This window comes from Papio anubis, chromosome 7, assembly GCF_008728515.1.
Source record: "Papio anubis isolate 15944 chromosome 7, Panubis1.0, whole genome shotgun sequence".
Taxonomy (NCBI): Eukaryota; Metazoa; Chordata; class Mammalia; order Primates; family Cercopithecidae; genus Papio; species Papio anubis.
This window is the reverse complement of record NC_044982.1, coordinates 89161124-89167123: the sequence shown is the minus strand read 5'-3', so window position 1 is coordinate 89167123 and position 6000 is coordinate 89161124. Positions and strand designations below refer to the sequence as shown.

Below are 6000 nucleotides of genomic sequence, written 5' to 3'. Positions count from 1 at the left end.
AAAGGTCACACAGCTGGAGGGTAGCTGAGCCAGGATGAAGACTTAAGACTCTAAAGCTGGTGCGCCAGTAAATGAGAAAATCTCTGGGGGTTCAGGATAGCTTCCTCCCAAGAAATCTTTCTCCAAAGATTCTAAAAACAATGACAGATCCATCTTTCATAAAACTAACAAAACTAGTTCCCCTTCATTTTGAGGGGGAGGAGGATAAATGTTAGATAAGCTCTAGGGTATCCCATTTTAATCCTACATATTTGTAAGGCAACTGCCAGGACAGCACCACAAACCTAAAGAACCATGCACAGCTGTCTCTGTGGGAATGGCATGTCCATGGATGTAAAGATTTTCCAATGTGTGCTTACAGGCCAGTGGCATCATCCTCAGTCACAGGGTAAAGGGCAGCTAGGCCTGGTCTGCTAGGCACCACCGTGAGAATCTGCTGAGCTTTCCAACTAGTTTATCTGTTGTTTGCAATGAAAGATGCCCTGAAAAGAAGGTGTGTGGGTGGGAAGGGTTCTGATTTGAGGTCCCCTGATCCGGGCACGATCTCCTTCCCCAGTCGCAGGAATCAGGGACTCCATCTATAAACACAGGATCAAGCTATGTCCCCCAACCCCCTCTTTCAACCAGGTGCCACCCTCTGCTTCTCTTCCATAGACAGCCTAGAGCTGCCAGCATTCCCTTAGGATCTGTGCCCTCGGGCCTGGCTTAATTTTTTCCTCTCCAAAGAGCCATCTGTAGGGCCAGAGGCTGACAAAGTCTAACTCATTACTGGATGCCAGTTCCTCTGCTTGACTTTCAGTGATTCCTACCTTACCCTGGGGTTTTATGTTTCTTGTCTCAACAGTAACATTTCTCATTCCTCCACAAGTTGAATTGCTCACTCCAGCCAACTGAAGCATGCTCTTCTTGACACAGTTAGCTCTAGGCACATGGTTGGTGCAAAAAAAAAAAGAAAAGAAAAGAGCATTATGTCAATTTCATTGATCAACAAAAGTGATGACTCCACTGCCAAGTCAAGTTGATAGTGCCTGGGCCTCTGAGTTCAAGAGCCTTCTAGACAAAGAGCTCTGAGCTGAAACAAGAGCATGCACACATGTGCATCTCTCTGGGTCTGATGAGATAATTTGGATACTTGGTTGTTATCCTTGATCGTTTTCCTGTCTCATTAATGCACGTGTAGCCAACACAATAAGAATCATAGCTAATAACGGCTAAAGCTGAGGACTTTCCTGCGCCAGGCAGTGGCTTTAAAAACTTTAAAGTTTTCACATAGACTCTCATTGAATAATTTCTGTTTTTCAGATCAAGAAACTGAGACTTACTATCACATTTGGGATTAAGTTAAAAAAAAAAAAAAAAAAAAAAAAGCTGTCAAATATTTCACAGCCAGCAAGTGGCTAAGTTGGAACCTGAACCCAGGCAGTCTAGCCCAGGGATCCTGTGCCCTTACCCATTATCCAGTGTTGGCTACACAAAACTAATGTGTACACATCTTCAACTATAGTTTAAGTGGATGACACATTTTTCACTATATTTTATGTAGGTGACTTTCAGTTTGGGGGTATTCTACTTACATAATCTATTCAGCTGGATATTAACTGAGAACAAATAGAAACTAATGAACTCTGAAAAACATAAAACATGAGCAACATGATGTCACCACAAGAGACAAATCAGCACATAGCCTTCTTGTGACTGTATTTTGCCCAGGAACTAATAATCAGCCTGAACTCAGCAGTGCTCTGTTCCCTTGGGAGACACACTCACCCACTCACCCACCCTTGGGACACACACACACACACACACACAGGAGTTTGTGGTTATGCCGTGAGTGTGAGGAAGGGATCAGATGGGTTGCACAGAAAGGTGCTGCATCAAGGGGAGGAGGGGGCAGCCAGGAGCGAGTGCACGCTCTGGACTCGTGTACCCGCCGAAACGGGTGCGCGCGGGTGCGCCGGGTTGAGGGGTGAGGGTTGAGGGGTGAGGAGTGAGGGGTGACAGGGACGGTGGCAGGGTGGGGGCAGCCCTTTCCCAGGTGGTAGTTGGGGCGGTGGTGCTGTTGCCCTTTTAAGCTGCGGCTTGACAGGAGCCTTGCCTCCTGTCTGTGGAGTCAGTTACAAATGGAGCAGCCCCCCAGGCCGCCACACAGCTCCCGCCAAGGCCTCCGTGCCCCTAGCCATTTTCCAGCCGGCTCCCACCAGGGTCCAGGCGGCGGGGAGAGGCCGAGTCGCTAGAGCTCGGCCGGGCGGCCCTGCCAGGTGGTCTGGGCCATGACAGTGGCTCCGGAGGAGGGCTCCCCTTCTGCGCCCCTCCCCGCGGAGATGAGGGGAAGATGTCCGTGTCAGGGTTCAAGGCCAAACGGAAGTTACTGGCGTCTATCTTCCACAAGAACCAGGAGCCCAGCCGCCGCTCACGCTCCACTGCAACATCACGGTGAGGCGCCCGGCGGCGGCCTCGCGAGGCAGGCCGAGGGCGGAGAGGGGGCGCCCAGAGTCCCGGGACAAAGGGGAGCCTGCCCCGGAGAGGCCCGGGTTCCCCGCCCCTTTCTCCCTCAACTGGCCCGGCCCTGCCCGGGGACTGCGCGAGGTTTGGGTGGGAGGAGGCCGAGGGCGCGTCTCTCGGCGACTCGCGCCCGGCTGGCTTGGGGGCTGCTGGATCCTCTTGGCCCCCGCCGCCGCGCCCCGAGGTGGAAGCCCGCGGAAGCCAGAGCCCTCTCGGGACCCAAGGTCGTCCTCAGTCAGCCCGCCTGCTTCTGGGACCGCGACAGGGCGGGGCAGGGCGGCTCCAGCTTTGTTTGAGCCCAGGCGGGGAATGGGAAAGGCCTTTAAGATTTTAGGTGTTTTGGCCCAGTGCAGTGGCTCATACCTGTAATCCCAGCACTTTCGGAGGCCGCGGCGGGCGGATCACCTGAGGTCAGGAGTTTGAGACCAGCCTGGCCAACATGGTGGAAACCCCGTCTCTACTAAAATATACAAAAATTAGCTGGGCGTGGTGGCAGGCGACTTAATCCCAGCTACTTGGGAGGCAGAGGCAGGAGGTTGCAGTGAGCGGAGATCGAGCCTAATTCACTTTTTGTTTTGATTAATTTACCCTTTTTGAGGGGTGGGGTCTCAGCTTTGTCATGTGTAAAGTGAAGTATAGTAACTGGGCTGATGGTTACAGACATAGATGCATGTCAGAACCACCTCAGAGAGCTTTTTAAAAACAGATTCTCCTCAGCACTTTGGGAGGCCGAGGTGGGCGGATGATGAGGTCAAGAGATCGAGACCATCCTAGTCAACATGGTGAAACTCTGTCTCCACTAAAAATACAAAAATTAGCTGGGCGTGGCGGCACGCACCTGTAGTCCCAGTTACTGGGGAGGCTGAGGCAGGAGAATCGCTTGAACCCAGGAGGCAGAGGTTTTCAGTGAGCCGGAGATCCTGCCACTGCACTCCAGCCTGGCGACAGAGCAAGACTCCATCTGTTAAACAAACAAACAAACAAACAAACAACAAAAATAACCATTCTCTGGGTAGGCTTTGAAATGAGCATTTCAAAAATGCTCTTTCAATCACTGATGCAACCAAAATCTTTGGGACTTTTAGACTAAGTATATATTCTTTAGATACTCAGAATAGTTTGATTTGGAATATAACAATTTAGGGAAATGAAGAAGGGGTGAATTACATTTTGGAAGCTGCTGCTTGCCTTCTTTTTCCATTTAGTTTTTAGAAGACAAAGAATGTCTAAAGAGATGCAGATTTAAAGGAAATATAAGTTAATGCTGCATGGGTATGTTTATCTACACGGCATTCTCCAGCTTACTAATCCAGCAGAGTTCTAATACCCTCTGTGATCTTGGGTTTGTTTTTCTTAAGAATTACTCCATCCGAGTATCCAAGAACAGATGCTTAGATACTGCTGAGATCTTTGTTGGTCTTACTTGATCTCTGTATCATAGTTTCTTAATATTTTATATATTCTGGGTTCTAACCTGAACTGGCCTTCATGGTTAAAGATGCATTTATATACTGTGCACTGGCCAGGAAGCTTATCTTTTGAAATTTGCCCTAACTGGGTATGAAGGCCCTTCCTAAAACCCCATTACACTCATTTCTAAACTTGGTAATTGTAAATTGTGTCAGTTGTTAAATTCTGTCTTGTAGAGAGGTATTTTGTAGTAAATCACATGTTTTTAAAACTGAAATTTGCTTTTTAGTAAGGTGGTAATCATTTCATAATTCTTAGTTTTGTGAGGTGTCTATAAATAACACATCTGATCTTTTAAAATATAAGGCAATTGAATTTATGTAATGATTCAGGCTTTTCAAAGTTAAAAATGTAGTTATTTTAAGGAATGGATAGTTTGTGACATTTATTTTAAACAAAATAAGCCATTGATCTTATACACATAGTCATGTAAGTAAAATGTTTTCTTATTTTAAATTAGATTATGTTTTAACATTTTTTTGGTTTTGCTTTATATTTGACTGATTGCTTTTCTTTATTCCTAATTCTTTTATTTGTTCCATTTTTAAAAGCTGATAACTGTTGTTTGTCAAGTCAAAGTTGGATTTAAAAATAGACATTTAATTTTAATAAGCTGATAGCAGCACTGCGGTGACAGATGGTTGAGACTTTGTCACTAAAGCTATGGCACCAGTCTTCTAATGGACTCAGCCTATATTCAGCCTGTGTAGCCCTGGCAGATTCTTTCTCTATTTCAGAGTGGGACAACAGAAGAAGTGACTTCAGACGAAGAGGAAGAGGAAGAAGAGGAGATGGCTGAAGTAGGTATTTTATGTAAGAATGATATTTCATAAATGTCATCATTTTTGGTTTGAGTAATTCTCTAAATCACCTTTGTAAACTACTATTAATGTGGAATAATTGAAAGCACATTGTGTTTGGAGTGGAATATAATTTCTCAACTCTGGCTTTATCTCTAACTGATGAGACACCTTTGAGCAAATTGCTTTATCTGAATTCTTTGGATTTGATTTCCTGGAAAACAAAAGCTCTTAACTTTTAGCACCAAAGTTTTATTTATATCTAACACTAATCAGTCCTTACCCTGTATTTGGTTATTTTTAGGCAGATAAACTAGTAAGTTTAAAAATTTTTATGTTTGCATAAAAGGAGAATTTGTGAACATGTTAGGGACTGCTCACCAGAAGTAGTGAAACTGTCTCTTATTGAAAAATCATCAAGGGATTTTGTTTGTCTGTTTCATGCTGCTATAATAGAATATCAGAGACAGGGTAATTTATAAAGAACAGACATTTATTTTCTAACAGTTCTGGAGACTGGGAAGTCCAAGATGAAAGTACCAACATTGGGTGTCTGAGGGCCTTCTTGTTGCATCTTCACATGGTAGCAGGCAGAAGGGCAGGAGAGCAAGCTAGTCCCATGTGTGAAGCCTCATTCATCAGGGCCTTAATCCCATTAAGGAGGAAGGAGCCCTCTTGGCCTAATCACCTCTTAAAGGTCCTACCTCTTAATATCATCACATTAGAAACACCTGAATTTTGGAGGGAACACATTCAAACAGTAGCAAATTTAGTAGAGCAAATTCCAAAGACATTGAGCCTAGGCCAGTTGTCAGTTATGGGTGTAATTTTAGATGTTTTCAGACTCTGAAGCTTTGCATTTAAATTGAGACTTCAGAACAAAGATCTATGTCTCTGCATTGATCATATAGAAGGTATGTGAATTTTATGGTCTTGATTGTTTTAAAAGATTTTTTTTCTGTTTGGGGTCTTATAATTAATTTAGGCTTTCATTTTCTTGGTTTGGAAATTATTAATTTAAAATATACTTTAGAGTTCTTCAGAACTAAAGAAGCAGTGTTGTAGGCTTGTTTTTGTTTGTTTGTTTTTTTGAAACAGGGTCTCACTGTCACCCAGGCTGGAGTGCAGTAGCGTGGTCACGGCTCACTGCAACCTTGAACTCCTGGGTTCAAGCAATCCTCCCGAGTAGCTGGTACTACAGGCAAGTGCCCCACGTCCAGCTAATGTT

General features: G+C 44.8%; 1 protein-coding gene across 1 annotated transcript in view; it reads left to right on the top strand.

Moving 5' to 3' along the window:
* Nucleotides 1-1710: 1710 nt before the first annotated feature.
* Nucleotides 1711-6000, top strand: part of LOC110742423 (ubiquitin-conjugating enzyme E2 Q2-like) — a 59909-nt gene continuing 55619 nt past the window's right edge. Inside the window, exons 1-2 of the transcript XR_004184980.1 lie at nt 1711-2433; nt 4710-4772. The gene's annotated coding sequence lies outside the window, so the exon portion shown is untranslated. The remainder of the gene's footprint in view (nt 2434-4709; nt 4773-6000) is intronic.